Source organism: Ranitomeya imitator, chromosome 5 (assembly GCF_032444005.1).
Source record: "Ranitomeya imitator isolate aRanImi1 chromosome 5, aRanImi1.pri, whole genome shotgun sequence".
NCBI lineage: Eukaryota > Metazoa > Chordata > Amphibia > Anura > Dendrobatidae > Ranitomeya > Ranitomeya imitator.
The window spans coordinates 151,033,208-151,054,946 of record NC_091286.1 but is presented as its reverse complement, the minus strand read 5'-3'; positions in this window follow the sequence as shown (position 1 = coordinate 151,054,946).

Sequence of the window (21,739 nt, the reverse complement as noted above, 5' to 3'; positions counted from 1 at the left end):
GACATCAGAGGCAAAAACCCAGGAATTATCCTCCTGAGCATAACCCTTCCATTTGACCAGATACTGGAGTTTCCGTCTAGAGACACGAGAATCCAAAATTTTCTCCACAATATACTCCAATTCCCCCTCCACCAAAACAGGGGCAGGAGGCTCCACAGATGGAACCATAGGTGCCACGTATCTTCTCAACAACGACCTATGGAATACATTATGTATGGAAAAGGAGTCTGGGAGGGTCAGACGAAAAGACACCGGATTGAGAATCTCAGAAATCCTATACGGACCAATAAAACGAGGTTTAAATTTAGGAGAGGAAACCTTCATAGGAATATGACGAGAAGATAACCAAACCAGATCCCCAACACGAAGTCGGGGACCCACACGGCGTCTACGATTAGCGAAAAGCTGAGCCTTCTCCTGGGACAAGGTCAAATTGTCCACTACCTGAGTCCAGATCTGCTGCAACCTGTCCACCACAGAATCCACACCAGGACAGTCCGAAGACTCAACCTGTCCTGAAGAGAAACGAGGATGGAACCCAGAATTGCAGAAAAATGGAGAGACCAAGGTAGCCGAGCTGGCCCGATTATTAAGGGCGAACTCAGCCAACGGCAAAAATGACACCCAATCATCCTGGTCAGCAGAAACAAAACATCTCAGATATGTTTCCAAGGTCTGATTGGTTCGTTCGGTCTGGCCATTAGTCTGAGGATGGAAGGCCGAGGAAAAAGATAGGTCAATGCCCATCCTACCACAAAAGGCTCGCCAGAACCTCGAGACAAACTGGGAACCTCTGTCAGAAACAATATTCTCAGGAATGCCATGCAAACGAACCACATGCTGGAAGAACAAAGGCACCAAATCAGAGGAGGAAGGCAATTTAACCAAGGGCACCAGATGGACCATTTTAGAAAAGCGATCACAGACCACCCAAATGACCGACATCTTTTGAGAAACGGGAAGGTCAGAAATGAAATCCATCGAAATACTGTATGTGTCCAAGGCCTCTTCGGGACCGGCAAGGGCAAAAGCAACCCACTGGCACGTGAACAGCAGGGCTTAGCCCTAGCACAAATCCCACAGGACTGCACAAAAGCACGCACATCCCGTGACAGAGATGGCCACCAGAAGGATCTAGCCACTAACTCTCTGGTACCAAAGATTCCTGGATGACCAGCCAGCACCGAACAATGAAGTTCAGAGATAACTTTACTAGTCCACCTATCAGGGACGAACAGTTTCTCGGCCGGACAACGATCAGGTTTATTAGCCTGAAATTTCTGCAACACTCTCCGCAAATCAGGAGAGATGGCAGACACAATGACTCCTTCCTTGAGGATACTCGCCGGCTCAGATAACCCCGGAGAGTCGGGCACAAAACTCCTAGACAGAGCATCCGCCTTCACATTTTTAGAGCCCGGAAGGTACGAAATCACAAAATCAAAACGAGCAAAAAATAACGACCAACGGGCCTGTCTAGGATTCAAGCGCTTGGCAGACTCGAGATAAGTAAGATTCTTATGATCAGTCAATACCACCACGCGATGCTTAGCTCCCTCAAGCCAATGACGCCACTCCTCGAATGCCCACTTCATGGCCAGCAACTCTCGGTTGCCCACATCATAATTACGCTCAGCAGCAGAAAATTTCCTGGAAAAGAAAGCACATGGTTTCAACACTGAGCAACCAGAACCTCTCTGTGACAAAACCGCCCCTGCTCCAATCTCAGAAGCATCAACCTCGACCTGGAACGGAAGAGAAACATCTGGTTGACACAACACAGGGGCACAGCAAAAACGACGCTTCAACTCCTGAAAAGCTTCCACGGCAGCAGAAGACCAATTAACCAAATCAGCACCCTTCTTGGTCAAATCGGTCAATGGTCTGGCAATGCTAGAAAAATTACAGATGAAGCGACGATAAAAATTAGCAAAGCCCAGGAATTTCTGCAGACTTTTCAGAGATGTCGGCTGAGTCCAATCCTGGATGGCCTGGACCTTAACCGGATCCATCTCGATAGTAGAAGGGGAAAAGATGAACCCCAAAAATGAAACTTTCTGCACACCGAAGAGACACTTTGATCCCTTCACGAACAAGGAATTAGCACGCAGTACCTGGAAAACCATTCTGACTTGCTTCACATGAGACTCCCAATCATCAGAGAAGATCAAAATGTCATCCAAGTAAACAATCAGGAATTTATCCAGATACTCACGGAAAATGTCATGCATAAAAGACTGAAAAACAGATGGAGCATTGGCAAGTCCGAACGGCATCACCAGATACTCAAAATGACCCTCGGTCGTATTAAATGCCGTTTTCCATTCATCTCCCTGCCTGATTCTCACCAGATTATACGCACCACGAAGATCAATCTTAGTAAACCAACTAGCCCCCTTAATCCGAGCAAACAAGTCAGATATCAATGGCAAGGGATACTGAAATTTAACAGTGATCTTATTAAGAAGGCGGTAATCAATACACGGTCTTAGCGAACCATCCTTTTTGGCTACAAAAAAGAACCCTGCTCCCAATGGTGATGACGATGGGCGAATATGTCCCTTCTCCAGGGATTCTTTCACATAACTGCGCATAGCGGTGTGTTCAGGCACGGACAAATTAAATAAACGACCCTTAGGGAATTTACTACCAGGAATCAAATTGATAGCACAATCACAATTCCTATGCGGAGGTAGGGCATCAGACTTGGGCTCTTCAAATACATCCTGAAAGTCAGACAAGAACTCTGGGATGTCAGAAGGAATGGATGACGAAATAGACAAAAATGGAACATCACCATGTACTCCCTGACAACCCCAGCTGGTTACCGACATAGAGTTCCAATCTAATACTGGATTATGGGTTTGTAGCCATGGCAACCCCAACACGACCACATCATGCAGATTATGCAGTACCAGAAAGCGAATAACTTCCTGATGTGCAGGAGCCATGCACATGGTCAGCTGGGCCCAGTACTGAGGCTTATTCTTGGCCAAAGGTGTAGCATCAATTCCTCTCAACGGAATAGGACACCGCAAAGGCTCCAAGAAAAATCCACAACGTTTAGCATAATCCAAATCCATCAGATTCAGGGCAGCGCCTGAATCCACAAACGCCATGACAGAATACGATGACAAAGAGCATATCAAGGTAATGGACAGAAGGAATTTGGACTGTACAGTACCAATGACGGCAGAGCTATCTAACCGCCTAGTGCGCTTAGGACAATTAGAAATAGCATGAGTGGAATCACCACAGTAGAAACACAGCCTGTTCAGACGTCTGTGTTCTTGCCGTTCAACTTTAGTCATAGTCCTGTCGCACTGCATAGGCTCAGGTTTACTCTCAGACAATACCGCCAGATGGTGCACAGATTTACGCTCGCGCAAGCGACGACCGATCTGAATGGCCAAGGACATAGACTCATTCAAACCAGCAGGCATAGGAAATCCCACCATGACATCCTTAAGAGCTTCAGAGAGACCCTTTCTGAACCAAGCCGCCAGTGCAGATTCATTCCACAGAGTGAGTACTGACCACTTCCTAAATTTCTGACAATATACTTCTACATCATCCTGACCCTGGCATAAAGCCAGCAAATTTTTCTCAGCCTGATCCACTGAATTAGGCTCATCGTAAAGCAATCCAAGCGCCTGGAAAAACGCATCAACATTACTCAATGCAGGGTCTCCTGGCGCAAGAGAAAACGCCCAGTCCTGTGGGTCGCCGCGCAAAAAAGAAATAATAATCAAAACCTGTTGAATAGGATTACCAGAAGAATGAGGTTTCAAGGCCAGAAATAGCTTACAATTATTTTTGAAGCTCAGGAACTTAGTTCTGTCACCAAAAAACAAATCAGGAATAGGAATTCTTGGTTCTAGCATAGATTTCTGATCAATTGTATCTTGAATCTTTTGTACATTTATAACGAGATTATCCATTGAGGAGCACAGAGCCTGAATATCCATGTCCACAGCTGTGTCCTGAAGCACTCTAATGTCTAGGGGAAAAAAAAAAAACCGAAGACAGAGCTGAGGAAAAAAAAATGATGTCAGGACTTCTTTTTTCCCTCTATTGAGAATCATTGGTTTGGCTCCTTGTACTGTTATGCTGTGCTATCAGGCAACACAGTGTGCAGTAATCAGCGCACATACAGTGATATGGCAATAACCCAAAAAACAATAGAACAAGCTCTGAGACGTGGAATCTCTGCAGACTGCAATACCTGAACCTATCCTCACACAACTAAAAGCAGCAGTGGATTGCGCCTAACACTACCTATGCAACTCGGCACTGCCTGAGGAGCTGACTAGCCTGAAGATAGAAATACAAGCCTGACTTGCCTCAGAGAAATACCCCAAAGGAATAGGCAGCCCCCCACATATAATGACTGATAGTAAGATGAAAAGACAAAACGTAGGAATGAAATAGATTCAGCAAAGTGAGGCCCGATATTCTAGACAGAGCGAGGATAGCAAAGAGAACTATGCAGTCTACAAAAAACCCTAAAGCAGAACCACGCAAAGGGGAGCAAAAAGACCCACCGTGCTGAACTAACGGCACGGCGGTGCACCCTTTGCGTCTCAGAGCTTCCAGCAAAAGAGAATAGCACAGCTGGACAGAAAAAACGGAAACAAAAACAAAGTAACACTTATCTAGCAGAGCAGCAGGCCACAGGAAAGATGCAGTAGCTCAGATCCAACACTGGAACATTGACAAGGAGCAAGGAAGACAGACTCAGGTGGAGTTAAATAGCAAGGCAGCCAACGAGCTCACCAAAACACCTGAGGGAGGAAGCCCAGAGGCTGCAATACCACTTGTGACCACAGGAGTGAATTCAGCCACAGAATTCACAACACGTGGCATTTGCAGGTCACGTTGCCGGCTACACAGCAGGGGAACAGCTGGCGGTGCTGAACCCCACTAACACATTGGCTGGTGTTTTTCTCTGTGCAGCTAGCACGTCCGGGCAAAAACTGGCGGTGTTAGAGCCCAGGGTCAGCAGGAGGAGGAGAGGAGCAGAGTGTAGGCCGAAGGCTGCACTGGTGGCAGCTTCTGTTTGGTTGTGCCAGCGTGGCTTGTGCTGGACACGATGCCGGCTACACAGCAGGGGAACAGCTGGCGGTGCTGAACCCCACTGACACAATGGCGGGTGTTTTTCTCTGTGCAGCCAGCACTTCCGGGCAAAAACTAGCGGTGTTAGAGCCCAGGGTCAGCAGGAGGAGGAGAGGAGCAGAGTGTAGGCCGAAGCCTGCACTGGTGGCAGCTTTTGGTCTGTTGTGCCAGCGTGGCTTGTGCTGGACACGATGCCGGCTACACAGCAGGGGAACAGCTGGCGGTGCTGAACACCACTGACACAATGGCGGGTGTTTTTCTCTGTGCATCCAGCACTTTCGAGCCCCAACTGGCGTAGTTAGAGCCCAGGGTCTGCAGGAGGAGCAGAGTGTAGGCCGAAGCCTAATTGAACCAATTTCAAAGGTAACCTTTAACCCACCCTCAGGTGTTACAATGTTGAAGAGCCACACCTTGTGCAGCAGTAATGCTCCGCAAGTTAAAGGTTGCTCTTTAAGTTTTGCTCATTGCACACGCAGAATGAAAGACGTACACAATTTAGCTCATTGTACAGTAGAACTGTATTGGAGGCGTGACTTGTCTTTTTAAGGAGACGCAGCACAGGTGCACATAAATAACACCTTGGTGCTGGGCGCAACCTCCTGAGCATTGTTATTTGCTGTACAGGAGTCTGCGCTATTGTGATCCCTTGGCCATGCGCTGTGAGCGCTGCCTGTCTTCTCACCTCATTTCATGTTGGCCGGTGCGGTTAGCAATGGGCATGAATCCCAGACCCGCAGTGTCTTTTAATAAAGTCACACTGCAGAGCTGGGATTTGTGGCCTTGTGCAGTAAATATGTTCGCCGCTCACACATGTCCTTACACCTGCTTCAGACTGGGCGGCCTCAGCTGATCCCTTATCGCCTACCACGGCCATGAGGCCGCACAGTCTGAAGAAGGCGGAAGGAGATGAGTTAAGACAGGCGAACATATGCTCTGCACATGCCCATCAATCACACCCTCGCAGCCAAAATATATGAGACAACGAGGGGGGTTGTGTCGGGCAGGGCGGACGCACAGGCACAGGCAGCCAACCAATGATGTCAGAAGATGGGCAGCACTACCAAGGGGGGTGCTGCGTGTCATTAAAAAGGAAAGTCACACCTCAGGGACATTGTAATGGTCTGTAATGAGACACATTTTGTACGTGTTACATTCAACGTGGGCAAGGAGAAAAAGTCAGCCACCTTGTACAAATGCAGCAGTACTGCTGTACAAGGTGGCTGTTATACATAGAAACACCTTAGGGTGGGTGGCAGGGTCCCTTTAATTTCAGTTCATGTGCCTGCGTGGCGTTTGCAGGTCATGTTGCCGGCTACACAGCAGGGGAACAGCTGGCGGTGCTGAACCCCACTAACACATTGGCTGGTGTTTTTCTCTGTGCAGCTAGCACGTCCGGGCAAAAACTGGCGGTGTTAGAGCCCAGGGTCAGCAGGAGGAGGAGAGGAGCAGAGTGTAGGCCGAAGCCTGCACTGGTAGCAGCTTTTGTTCGGTTGTGCCAGCGTTGCTTGTGCTGGACACGTTGCCGACTACACAGCAGGGGAACAGCTGGCGGTGCTGAACCCCACTGACACATCAGCTAGTGTTTTTTCTGTGTAGACAACACTTCCAGGTGGCAACTGACAGTGTTGAAACCCAGGGAATCAAAGAGGAGCAGAGTGTAGGCCGAAGCCTGCAGTGGAGCAAGTTGAAAGGGAACCTTTAACCCCCCCCCCCCAGGCATTTGTTGCTGAAAGAGCCATCTTGTACAGCAGTAATACTGCACATGGAAAATGGTGGCTCCTAAAATTATGCTCCTTGCAAACGCTGAAGTACACACTCATATAATGTGTCCCCTCACACCGTAAAACCGTCATGGAAGTGGGACTTTCCTTTGTAATGTGACACAGCACAGCCGTCATTCCAACCCCCTTGGTGCCGTGTGCCACCTCCTCAACTTTGTTTGGTTCTGTCACGGAGCCCGCGCTGTAATGTTATCCCTTGGCCATGCACAGTTAGCGGTGCCCGTTTTCTGACATCATTTAGGTGTCAGGCTGGCAGTGCCTGTGCGTCAAAGCTGCCCGAGATCCAACCTCGCAGTGTCATCTAATGTAATCCCACTGCGGGCCAGGGATCCATGGGCATGCGCAGTGCATATCATCGCCACTCACTCACCTACTTCCTGCTTCTTCAGACTGTGCGGCGTCACGGCCATGGCATGCTATTAGGGATCAGCTGACGACGCCTAGTCTGAAGAAGCGTGAAGAAGGGGAGTGAGAGGCTAGTATATGCACTGCACATGGCCATGGATACCAGGCCCACTCTGGGATCACATTAGAGAACACTGCGAGGTGGCATTTCGAGCAGTGTGGACGCACAGGCGCAGCCAGGACGACAACAAATGATGTCAGAGGACGGGCAGCGCAAACTGTGCATGGCCAAGGGATAACATAACAGCGCAGGGTCCATGACGGAATCAAACAACGCTAAGGAGGCAGCGCACGGTGCCAAGGGTGTAGGAATGACGGCTGTGCTGCGTCACATTACAAAGGAAAGTCCCACCTCCGGGACGGTTGGACAGTGTGAGGGGACACATTACATGAGTGTGTAGTTCAGCGTTTCCAAGGAGCATAATTTCAAGAGCGACCTTTTTCTTGTGCAGTATTAGTGTTGCACAAGGTGGCTCTTTCAGTAACAAACGACTAGGGGGGGGGACAGGTCCCCTCACATTTTAGTTGTGCCAGCGTGGCGGTCGCATGACACGTTGCCGGATACACAGCTGGGGATCAGCTGACGTTACTGAACCCCAATAACAGAGGAGCGACTGTTGACTGTGCACACAGCACTTCCAGGCACCAACTGGCGGTGTTAGAGCCCAGGGACAGCAGGAGGAGCAGATTGGAGGTATTGCCGCACACACAGCTGGGGATCAGCTGACGTTACTGAACCCCAATAACAGAGGAGCGACTGTTGACTGTGCACACAGCACTTCCAGGCACCAACTGGCGGTGTTAGAGCCCAGAGACAGCATGAGGAGCAGATTGGAGGTATTGCCGCACACACAGCTGGGGATCAGCTGACGTTACTGAACCCCAATAACAGAGGAGGGACTGTTGACTGTGCACACAGCACTTCCAGGCACCAACTGGCAGTGGTAGAGCCCAGGGACAGCAGGAGGAGCAGATTGGAGGTATTGCCGCACACACAGCTGGGGATCAGCTGACGTTACTGAACCCCAATAACAGAGGAGCGACTGTTGACTGTGCACACAGCACTTCCAGGCACCAACTGGCGGTGTTAGAGCCCAGGGACAGCAGGAGGAGCAGAGGAACAGAGTGTAGGCTGAAGCCTGATTGGAGCAAGTTGAAAGGGAACCTTTAACCCCCCCCCAAGATGTTTGTAGCTGAAAGAGCCATCTTGTGCAGCACTAAGGATGCAAAAGGAAAAGGTTTCTCTTTTAATTATGCTCCTTGCAAACACAGAAGTAAACACTAAAAATGTGTCCCCTTATACCGTAAAACCGTCCCGGACGTGGGAATTTCCTTCGTAATGGGACGCAGAACAGCTGTCATTCCTATCCCCTTGGTGCCGTGCGCTGCCTCCTCAGCGTTGTTTTAAGCTGTCACGGAGCCTGCGCTGGTCTGTTATCCCTTGGCCATGCCCAATTTGCGCTGCCTGTCTTCTGACATAATTTGGTGTCAGGCTGTCAGTGCCTGAGCCTCCACGCTGCTCCAGATCTCACCTCGCAGTGTCGTCTAATGTAATCCCACTGCGGGCCTTGGATGCATGGGCATGCACAGTGCATATCCTCGCCTCTCACTCCCCTCCTTCCCTCTTCTTCAGACTGTGCGGCGTCACGGCCGTGGCATGCTATTAGGGATCAGCTGACGGTGCACAGTCTAAAGAAGGCGGAGGGAGATGGGCGAGAGCTCGAGGTGAAGATATGCTCTGCGCATGCCCATGGATCCCAGGCTCGCAGTGTGATTCAATCAGAAGACAATGCGAGACGGGTTCTCGGGCAACACAGGCGCACAGGCGCAGCCATCCTGACACCAAATTATGTCAGAAGACAGGCAGCGCAAACTGGCCATGGCCAAGGGATAACAGAACAGCGCAGGCTCCGTGACAGCTTAAAACAATGCTGAGGAGGCAGCTCATGGCACCAAGGGGGTAGGAATGACGGCTGTGCTGCGTCACATTATGAAGGAAAGTCCCAGCTCCGGGACGGTATAACGGTATCAGTGAACACATTTTATAAGTGTTAAGTTCTGCGGGTGCAAGGAGCTAAACTAAAAGAGCTACCTTTTCCTTGTGCAACATTACTGCTGCACAAGATGGCTCTTTCAGTAACAAACGCCGAGGGGGAGGACAGGTTCCCTTACATTTACATTTAGGTTGTTGTGCCAGCGTGGCGGTCACAGGACACATTGCCGGCTACACAGCTGGGGATCAGCTGACGTTACTGAAACCCAATAACACTGGGTCGTATGTTTTGACTGTGCAGCCTGCACTTCTGAGCCGCAACAGGTGGTGTTGGAGCCCAGGAATAGCAGTTCAGGTGGTAGAAAGATGAACACATCAGGAGACCTGGATGACACCCAATTACTTAATCAGGAAGAGGAGTGGCAAATTCCTGCGAGATCCAGGCCTGGTTCATTTTCAGGAAAGTAAGCCGGTCAACATTATCGGAGGATAGTCGCATGCGACGGTCTGTTAGTACACCACCTGCGGCACTAAAGACACGTTCCGATAAGACACTAGCCGCAGGGCAAGCCAGCACCTCCAATGCATACTGGCTTAGCTCTGGCCATGTATACAGCTTAGAGACCCAAAACTTGAATGGGGAAGAGCCGTCTGGGAGTACAGTAAGAGGGCAAGCCATGTAGTCTGTCACCATCTGATGGAACCGTTGCCTCCTGCTGACTTGAGCCGCCGGTGATGGTGTAGACATTTGGGGCGGGCACACAAAAGTTTGCCACAGTTGTGCCCTACTGGGCTTGCCTTGGGCAGAGGCACTGCGTCTGCTCCCTCTTTGTGCAGAGCCTCCTCCACTACCTCGACGCACGAGAAGATGATGGAATTCACCAGTGTGTCGTGGTACTCCCGCATTTTACGCTCCCGTGTCAACGTCGGGATGAGGTTTTGGACGTTGTCACGGTAGCGAGGATCGAGGAGGGCGTACACCCAATAATCAGGCACGTTGAGAATGTGGTCGATGCGGCGGTCGTCTCTCAGGCACTGCAACATGAAATCAACCATGTGCTGCAGACTGCCAACTGGCCCAGAAACGCTGTCCCTGCTTGAGACATGATCTCTACCCGCTCTTCATCACCCCACCCTCGCTGTACACACTGACCACTGGACAATGGTGTAACTCCCTCCTCTGGACGTAGCTCTTCCTCGTCCATTGACTCCTCCTCATCCTCCTCACAAAGGGTCCCCTGCCGACCCCTTTGTGAGGAACCACATGGCGCTGACTGTCCAGAAGCTGATGGAAAAGGTGACTCCTCATCCTCCACCTCTTCCACATCATCCCTTATCCCTTGCAGGGTTTCTTGAAGCAGGCAGATAAGGGGGACAGTCATGCTGACTAGTGCATCATCTGCACTTGCCATCCGCGTGGAATAATCGAAAGGATGCAAAACCTGGCAGACGTCCTTCATTGTGGCCCACTCTGTGGTTGTGAAGTCTGATCGGCGCTGACTGCGACTTTTTTGCGCCTGATGCAGCTGGTACTCCATTACTGCTTGCTGCTGCTCACACAACCGCTCCAACATATGTAACATGGAATTCCACCTGGTAGGTAGGTCACATATGATGCGATGTTCAGGAAGGCGAAACCGACGCTGCAGAGCAGCAATGCGGGATCTTGCCAAGCTGGAACGCCGCAATTGAACACACTCTAGGTGGGCCTTGTGCAGAAGTGCATCAAGATCCGGATAGTCCCTCAGAAAACTCTGCACAACCAAATTGAGCACATGTGCCAGACATGGGATGTGAGTGGGGTTGCCAAGGGCTAAAGCTGCCACCAGATTTCGGCCATTGTCACACACTACCATGCCTGGCTGGAGATTCGCTGGCACAAACCACACATCGCTCTCCTGCTTTAGGGAATTCCAGAGCTCCTGCGCTGTGTGGCTTCGATTCCCCAAAGAAACTAATTTCAAGACGGCCTGCTGACGTTTGGCCACGGCTGTGCTCATGTCAGTCGTAACAGGTAAACGTTCACGGGTCCATGTGGAGGTGGACTGTGACGGATCCTGCAGCGATGAATCTGAGGAACTTGTGTAAGAGGAGGAGTCAATGCGTACAGACTGGATTCCTGCAATCCTTGGAGTGGGCAGGACACGTCCTGTGCCACTCGCACGGTCTGTACCCGGCTCAACAACATTAACCCAATGGGCAGTGACGGAAAGGTATCGTCCCTGTCCATGTTGACTGGTCCACGCATCGGTGGTGAGGTGGACCTTGCTACTGACGGCGTTCAGTAGCGCGTGTTTTATTTGTCCCTCCACATGCTTGTGCAGGGCAGGGACGGCTTGCCTGCTGAATAGTGTTGAGCGATACCGTCCGATACTTGAAAGTATCGGTATCGGATAGTATCGGCCGATACCCGAAAAATATCGGATATCGCCGATACCGATATCCGATACCAATACAAGTCAATGGGACATCAAGTATCGGAATGTATCCTCATGGATCCCAGGGTCTGAAGGAGAGGAAACTCTCCTTCAGGCCCTGGGATCCATATTAAAGTGTAAAATAAAGAATTAAAATAAAAAATATTGTTATATTCACCTCTCCGGCGGCCCCTGGACATCAGCGGGAGGATCCGGCGTCCGGCACGGCTTCTTTCTTCAAAATGCGCGCCTTCAGGACCTGTGGAATGACGTCCCGGCTTCTGATTGGTCGCATGCCGCCCATGTGACCGCCACGCGACCAATCAGAAGCCGCGACGTCATTCCTCAGGTCCTAAAAGGCGCTCATTCTAGGACTTTAGCTGAGGAATGACGTCGCGGCTTCTGATTGGTCGCGTGGCGGTCACATGGGCGGCACGCGACCAATCAGAAGCCGGGACGTCATACCACAGGTCCTGAAGGCGCGCATTTTGAAGAAAGAAGCCGTGCCGGACGCCGGATCCTCCCGCTGATGTCCAGGGGCCGCCGGAGAGGTGAATATAACAATATTTTTTATTTTAATTCTTTATTTTACACTTCCGATACCGATACCCGATATCACAAAAATATCGGATCTCGGTATCGGAATTCCGATACCGCAAGTATCGGCCGATACCCGATACTTGCGGTATCGGAATGCTCAACACTACTGCTGAAGTAAAAGCGGCTGGGCACCTTGTACTGTGGGACTGCCAATGCCATCAAGTCACGGAAGCTGTCAGTCTCCACCAGCCTGAATGAGAGCATTTCCAGCGACAGAAGTTTGGCAATGCCTGCATTCAGAGCCTGTGCTCGGGGGTGGTTTGCCGAGAATGCCCGCCTTTTCTCCCATGCCTGTACTACCGATGTCTGTAGACTAGGCTGGGAGTGTGAGGATGACTGGGAACGTGGTGCTGTGGGTGGAATTACACTAGGTCTCTGGCCAACAGTGCCAGAGGTTCTTCCATGGCGATCCAAGGAGGAAGCCGAACCAGCTATGCGTGAGCTGGAGGAAGAGGCAACACGAGCTGAAGGGGTGGTAGCTGCCGCTGTTTGTTGGCCGAGGTCTTCAGTGTGTTTTTGTAACTCCACCGCGTGCCTGGTCCGCACATGTTTCCACATATTTGTGGTATTGAGGTTGCTCACACTTTTCCCTCTTTTGACTTTCTGATGACACAGCTTGCATTTGACAAAACAAATGTCATCTGCAACTGTGTCAAAAAAGGACCAGGCACTGCAAGTCTTGGGAGCGCCCTTTTTGGCTTGTGGAAGAGACAGGCTCCTAACGGGTGCCAAAGTGGAGGCTACAGGCTCCGCAGTCTTCCCCCTCCCTCTCCCTCTTTGGCCCGTTTGGGGAATCTCTTCCTCAGAGCTGCTCCCACCACCTTCCTGTTCCTCACGCCACGATGGGTCAAGGACCTCATCATCTCCACTACCCTCTGCCACCAACTGCTCCTCCTGGGTAGTCTCGGCAGCACAGTACGCAGCAGAAAGCGGCACCTGAGTTTCATCATCAGATGCGTACTGTGCTGTGGTCACCGGAGGCACTGGCCCACCTGCCTCTTCAGAGTCAGAGAGATAAAGCTTTTGGGCATCACTGCACACTGCCTCTTCTTCCATTTCTCCAATGCTGCTTGGCTGGCCCCCTGTTTCCAAGCCAAGAGATTCAGAGAACAGAAGTAGAGACGGCTCCTGTCCTGGGCTCTCTGACTGCCTGGCCAATTTGGCAGGTGGTGAAGAGACAGATGGCTGCTCTCCAGTGGTCTGTGCCTGAGAGGATGTGGCACTAATTGAAGTCGATGCGTTAGCTGCCATCCATCCGACAACGGCTTCAATTTGATCTTCACGCAGCAGCGGTGCACGGCGCTCTCCGACAAAGCTGCGCATGAAGGACTGTTCCCTGCTGAAACTGAGTGATGATGAATCACCGGTGCCCACAGCAGGCACAGAATCACCACGCCCTCTCCCTGCTCCTCTCCCTGCTCCGCGCCCACGCCCATGCCCCTTACTCCCTGCCCTCTTCATCTTGGTTGACAGATAAAGATAAGCAGAAAAGTACTAAGGCCTTAGTGTGCTTATTCCTGAAATGCTCCTCCTAACAGGTGTAAGAAACACTAATGTTGTAAAGTGTGGACTAGACTTTATTATTGATAAAATGTGGGCTACACAAGTGTTAAGTGGTGTTTGGTGAACTTTACTTATTTTTTTTTGTGCAGATCAGGCTACAGAGCGAGTTTAACTCACAGGGGGACCGTGCAGACAGCCGTAAACGGCGCTGCAAGGCCCAAAAACCCTCCTCTAGGTTATCCTATCTAGTGTTTTGCTGGAGACGGGTGGAAAGACACTAATAGGAAATTTTTTCCAAAATTTTCAACAGGCTGCACTAGTTGAAAAAAAAGGACAAGTTATTTAACGGTATGAGGCAGTGACAAACCCTGAGCTGAATACAACCGGCTGTGGCTGCACACAGACTACAGGGCGAGCTGCGCTCACACGGAGACCGTGCAGACAGCCGTAAACGGCGCTGCAAGGCCCAAAAACCCTCCTCTAGGTTATCCTATCTAGTGTTTTTCCACTATTTAGCTGGAGACGGGTGGAAAGACACTAATAGGAATTTTTTAAAAATTTTTTAAACAGGCTGCACTAGTTGAAAAAAAGGACAAGTTATTTAACGGTATGAGGCAGTGACAAACCCTGAGCTGAATACAACCGGCTGTGGCTGCACACAGACTACAGGGCGAGCTGCGCTCACACGGAGACCGTGCAGACAGCCGTAAATGGCGCTGCAAGGCCCAAAAACCCTCCTCTAGGTTATCCTATCTAGTGTTTTTCCACTATTTTGCTGGAGACGGGTGGAAAGACACTAATAGGAAATTTTTAAAAAAATTTTCAACAGGCTGCACTAGTTGAAAAAAGGACAAGTTATTTTACAGTATGAGGCAGTAAAAAACCCTGAGCTGTATACAAACGGCTGTGGCTGCACACAGACTACAGGGCGAGCTGGGCTCACACGGAGACCGTGCAGACAGCCGTAAACGGCGCTGCAAGGCCCAAAAATCCCCCTCTAGGTTATCCTATCTAGTGTTTTTCCACTGTTTGGCTGGAGACGGGTGGAAAGACACTAATAGGAAATTTTAGAAAAAATGTGCAGCAGGCTGCACTATGAGCAAAAAAGGACAATGGATAGAACTGTGTGAGGCAGTGTGAACCCCCCCTGAGCTGAATACAACCTGGTATATGGCTGCACACAGACTACAGAGTGAGCTGCACACACACACACACACAGAGACCTTGCAGAACGCTGTTAAAACAGCGCTGCAAGGCAAGAGCAAGGTGAACTGAACAGTGAACACAGCGTTTGCTAATTTAGCCTTGGAAAAGCAAAATAAAGCAATTAGCTATCTCAACTGGCCCTCAGTTAGAACACAGCGTCCTGTCCCTAACTGAAATCACAGCAGAGTGAGCGCAAAATGGCGGCAGCGTTTTTTATAGTGCAGAGTGACATCATTTCAGCAGCCAATCACAGCCTTGCCAGTACTTACATGCCCACCATGCTAAACAGGATGTGCCCACACTTCCATTCATTCCTCATTGGCTGCTGCGTGCAGTTTGAATTCTGGGAACTTCCGATTCCGGTATCCGATACGCGGGAAGTATCGGAATTCGGTATCGGAATCCCGATACCGCAAGTATCGGCCGATACCCGATACTTGCGGTATCGGAATGTTCAACACTACTCTCAAATAATTCTTTTCTTAATCCGTTACAATATGGTTTCCGCCCTACACACTCTACTGAGACTGCCCTTATTAAAGTCTCTAATGACTTATTAACAGCAAAATCCAATGTTCAGTGCTTCAATGCTGATTCTAAAAAACCACCACAAAAACAACAGTGGAATAAGTCCAAACCAATTCATAAATACATATTGCAAAGATAAATGTATTAATATAGAAGATCAACTGACAGAAACATGGCTAAAAAGTGACAGACCATGCCGCATATATATAGGCGGTAAGAGACAACATGATATCCCCAAATGTTCAATCAATAACGGCATATGAATCCCCAAATACTAATAGCATCAGTTACTACATAGATATCGTAATAACATACCAAAGAGTGTCCAGCAGGGGCAGGGCCGTCTCCAGGTTTTCATGGGCCCTGGGCGAAAGAGTCCCAGTGGGCCGCTTTAACACATACCACAATTCATAATGCACAGATACGGCAGAGAAATAAAGGTATTATACAATGCCAAAGATTTCACTTCTTACATTACATGAATGATATCTATTGTACATTCTACATTAGTTCCGAAACTGGACAGTATAGTCCTCTATAAAGAATAATGAGCCACATATATTGCTCCAAACAGAATAATGAGCCTCATATAATGCTCCATACAGTATAATGGGCACCACAGAGTGCTCCATACAGAGTGCTCCTTATGGAATTGACCCCATATAATGCTCCATACAGTATAGTGAGCCACATATAATTCTCCGTACAGTATATGATGGGCCCCATCCATTGCTCCATATGGGCCTCATATAATGCTCCATACAGTATATGATTGGCCCCATACAGTATACAGAGTCCCATATATTGCTCCATACAGAATGGGCCCCATGTGATGCTCCATACAGAATGGGCCCATAAAATACTCCTTGCAGAATGGGCCCCATAAGATGCTCTATGTATAATGGCCCCATATAAAGCTCCAATTGGCCATATAAAATGCTCCATATATAATTAGTCCCATAAGATGCTTCATATATTATTGGCCCAATATACTGCTCCATATGTAATTGGCCCCATATACTGCTCCATATTGAATTGGTCCCATATGATGCTCCATATTAAATTGGCCCCATATAATGCTCCCTATAGAATTGACTTCATAAGATGCTCCCTATATTATTGGCCCCATAAGATACTCCATATAGAATTAGCCCCATATAATGCTCCATATATGGGCCCCTTCTGATGGTCCCCATATATTGCTCCAAATATTTTAAAAAATGAAATACTCACCTCTCGTTGCTTGACGCTGCTCTGCTCTACACTCCTCAGCGTCTGTGTCTTCCTGCTCTATGTGCTGCGACTGCACAGGCAGAGGGCGCGCACTGATGACATCATTGCGTCCTCTGACCTGAACGTCACAGTCAGAAGATGGAAGATGCTGCAGCACTGGGACCGGGAGAGGTAAGTATCGCAAGTGACGGGGCCCGGAGCAGGCGCTGGGTCCACTCGTGGGGGCCAGCACTATAGTGCGCCAGTGTCCCCGATGGCGAGTGGACCCCCTGCCTGTTTGGGGCCCCGGCACTTGCCCAGGTGTGCCAGGTGCTGACACCTGGGCAAGTGCCAGGGCCCCGAGCAGGCAGGGGGTCCACTCGCCGTCAGGGACACTGGCGCACTATAGTGCTGGCCCCCACGAGTGGACCCAGCTCCTGCACTTGCCCAGGTGTGCCAGGTGCTGACGCCAGCCCTGAGCAGGGGCTGTTCCACTACTCGCATTTCGTAACTTCCTTCCTTGCCCCCTGAGGAAGGAAGGTAACTTCCGAAACGCGCGTCTGGGAGGACGGGAGATTGCATGTGCCCCTGTTGGATACTCAAGCAAGTTTGCTGTCTTGGGGTCATATTTGATGCACATATTTCCCTAGAACCAATCACTCACTTGCTTGTGTCACCTTCACCTTAAAAAAATATGCAGAATCCGACCTTTTTTCCCTTTTGTAACTGCAAAAACTCTTATTGTCGCTTTTATTCATTCTCATCTGGACTACTGCAACTCTCTTCTGGTCGGTCTCTCTCTTACAAAACTTTTTCCTCCACAATCCATCCTGAATGCAGCAGACAGGGTCATATTTTTGTCCAGCCGCTTCACCGATGCCTCTAGCCTGTTCCAATCACAGCACTTGTTACCCATTCGCTACAGAGTCCAAAATAAACTCACTGCTCTCACCAACAAAGCTCTCCACAGTTCTGCGCCACCCTATATCTCATCCTTCATTTCTGTCTATCACCCTACCTGTGCCCTCCTTTCTGCAACTGATTTAAGACTAACATCCTCCATAAACTGTATCTCGCAGCTCCGTCTCCAAGACTTCACTTGTGCTGCGCCAATCTACAAGTATGCACTACCCCAAATGATCTGTCTGATACCTAGCCACCACGCTTTTAAGCGTGCTTTAAAAACACATCTATTTAGGCAAGCCTGTCACCTCATCTCACTCACCTAATGGTAATTTCACACTAGGCGTTTTTTCAGCATTTTTTTCTGCAGCAAAACCTGATCTCTTGGCAGGAAAGAAGCTGCAGAAAAAAGCATGTTGGCTTTTCTTGCTTTTTTGCAGCATTTTTTCTGCGTTTTTTGTGCAGGTTTTAGCATGCCAGATTTGTCTCTTGTGCATGCTGAAAAGGTTTGGTAAAAAAGTCCTGTTCCACAAAAACGCAGCAAAACATGATACCTGTGTTTTTGGTGTGTTTTTTCAGCATTTTTTCACCACCCATTAAAGTGAATGGCTGAAAAACGTCCAAAAAAATGCAAACCACAAAATATTGATGACAAAAAAATCAATGTGTGTGCATGACATTTCTGAAATCTCATAGACTTCAATGGTAGTGAAAAACGCAGCTGAAAATTAGCATAAAAAAGCAGCAAAAAAACGCATCAAATTGCCCAGTGTGAAATTACCCTAACTCTCCCCTGTTCCCTCCTTCTAAATGTTAATCATAATCTGCTCCTTCCTATTCATCTATCTCCTCATCCTTTCTTTATGCAGCCAATAATACTTGGTAACTCTGCCTAGACAGATCATAAGTGGTGACCGGTGTCATGCCGTTCTGTCTGTTTCTGGTTTTCGGCATGACAATGCATATGTTTGCTTTAACCCTTTACTCTTTTCCCCCTAATTTGAGCTGGGATACTGTTGGCTGTTACTTGGATGGAGCCTTCTCAGTTCCCTGCTCTGCTGCACAGCTGTACATGGGTGTTTAGGTCTTTGCCCTGCTGCATACCTTCCTTGTGTGCGGTCCCTGGTTGCCATTGTGGAAACTGTCCGCGGGTTGTGAGGTCATTTGCAGCTGGTGCATGACTTTCCACGTGGGTCAGGGCTTGCAGTAACAGCCAGGTGCCCTTAGCTTCAGTTCCTGTGCTGTAATGGTTTCTGTTTGTGCTTAGGGCATGCGCGGCCACACCTCCCCTGCTTTTATCAGGGTAAGGGTGTGTACTTCAAATGCTGTCACCAGCCAATTGCTGAGGGGCAGCTCCTATATAATGTTCCCCTGCCCTATGGGCGGGGTCTTGAGCTACTCATAAAGCTACTGAACTTTGCTATGTGTGTTTGTGTTCCTGCACCTCTCCTGTATATGTTTTGGTACCAAAGTCCTTGCCTTGATTCCTGTTTTGTCCTGTTCTGGCACCTGTCCTGGAGGTGGTATATCCAGGCCCAAATCCTTGATCCTGTACCTGTCCTGTACCTGAACCTGTCTGAACTGTGTCTGCTCTGCATCTGGAGCCCCACTCCCAGTGACTTTGAGTCTCTTGAAACCGGTGTTTCTGCTGAGCATCTACTACTCTGTGCTCTGACTACCATGCGGTGTTAACCCCGTCTGGCTCATGTCCAGTATGGCGGTGCTTGCACATCACGCTTGAGTTCCTTCCTAGGTCCGATGCCCGGAGCCTGACGACCGCAGTCTGGAACCTGATGACCGCTGCCTGGAGCTTAGAGCCTGATGACTGGTGGTGCCTGTAGTTCGTGTTGGATGTCCGGAACTGAACAACTCCTGTTTGATGTCTGCCAGTGACCCTGGGTCCAGATGGCCTGATGATACTGTGACTGTTCAAAGGGTGAAAACAGAAAGTGGACCCACTGGACCGTGACAACGAACCCCTCACGGACGAGCTGACCAGATAGACCGCCCCCTATACAGGGAGAGTTAGGGGTAGGCCCGTGAGGGACTATCGCCACGGAAGCTGGGGGACCGGTGCGGGAAGAGACAAAGGACTACCAGAGATGGCAGGAACACAGGATAGGTGAGTACTGCCGAGACACAGAGCTGGCGGGTATGACCGGGACAAAAAGGATATCAGGAACACTGCCATAACACAGAGACTGCTGACACACAGGAGAGGCACAGGAACTGACAAGGTACTGCCACGGCACAGGGATTGGCGCGACACTGCAAAGACAAGAACAACCCGAAGTCAGAGGGAGAAGAACACACAAAGGCTACGGGCGGCCAAGAGCACTTGAGGGCTCAAATGATCATTGGGAACAGAGAAGTGGCAGGAAGCAGTTTAAATACCTTGATACAGCGCGGCACTTCCAGGTGCTAGTCCTCCAGAACCATAGAGAGGACGTTAAGGAGCGCTGACAGGAGATTAGAAGTGCGCACGCGCAACTCTGAACCTGACGTGCGCGCGCAGGAGAAGCTGGGAGCCAGCGCAGAGAGGAAGACGCAGCAGAGGGAGAGGCACACCGGGACGCCGAAGACAGGTAAGTATGACGGATTGGAGGAGGCATGACAACCGGATCATGCAGCTTAATATGAAAACCCTATTATGTATTTTCCAGACATCATCATTATAACAGCACGTTCTCCTCACTCCTTCTGTAACTGTTGAAATGCGTTATATTGTATTGTTTTTATTGTCTGTACATGTTCTCGCACTTGTGAAGTGCTTTCCTGCAGAATATGTTAGCACTATATAAATAAAAATGATTGTTATGATTATAGATGAAAGCACTGTGAGTGCCTCCTAATTTATATGTGCAGCACTAATTCAACGCTGTGTATACAGAGATGGAGAAGGTAATCATTGTAATTAACCATGCTTGAACGCAGCTTCCCTCCCCCACAGTATCCCAATCTTGTGAAAGCTGATTAGCCTGCACTGGCACTTTAGAACATGAATGCAGGAATAAAAGAGAGTTGCCTATAAATGTAAAGTATATGGGCAGTCCTGAAGCAAAGAACAAGAATCTGACAGTTGGATCAACACTATGAACACCTATCCCAGTAAAATTATGAACTGGAAAAATGAAGAGATCAATTAGAATATACAAATATCAGTCTTAGGCTGGTTCCACACTTGCGTTTTAAAACGCAGTGTTTTAAACGCAAACGTATTTGGTGCAAAAACGCGTTTAAACGCGTTTAAACGCCGCGTTTTTTAGATGTATGCGTTTAACCCCTTCATGACCCAGCCTATTTTGACCTTAATGACCTGGCCGTTTTTTGCAATTCTGACCAGTGTCCCTTTATGAGGTAATAACTCAGGAACGCTTCAACGGATCCTAGCGGTTCTGAGACTGTTTTTTCATGACATATTGGGCTTCATGTTAGTGGTAAATTTAGGTTAATAAATTATGCGTTTATTTGTGATAAAAACGGAAATTTTCACAATTTGAATTTTTATTCTGTTAAACCAGAGAGTTATGTGACACAAAATAGTTAATAAATAACATTTCCCACATGTATACTTTACATCAGCACAATTTTGGAAACAAAATTTTTTTTTGCTAGGAAGTTATAAGGGTTAAAATTTGACCAGCGATTTCTCATTTTTACAACAAAATTTACAAAACCATTTTTTTTAGGGACCACCTCACATTTGAAGTCAGTTTACTGGATCTATATGGCTGAAAATACCCAAAAGTGACACCATTCTAAAAACTGCACCCCTCAAGGTGCACAAAACCACATTCAAGAAGTTTATTAACCCTTCAGGTGCTTCACAGCAGCAGAAGCAACATGGAAGGAAAAAATGAACATTTAACTTTTTAGTCACAAAAATTATCTTTTAGCAACAATTTTTTTGATTTCACAATGGTAAAAGGAGAAACTGAACCACGAAAGTTGTTGTCCAATTTGTCCTGAGTACGCTGATACCTCATATGTAGGGGTAAACCACTGTTTGGGCGCACGGCAAGGCTTGGAATGGAAGGAGCGCCATTTGACTTTTTGAATGAAAAATTGGCTCCACT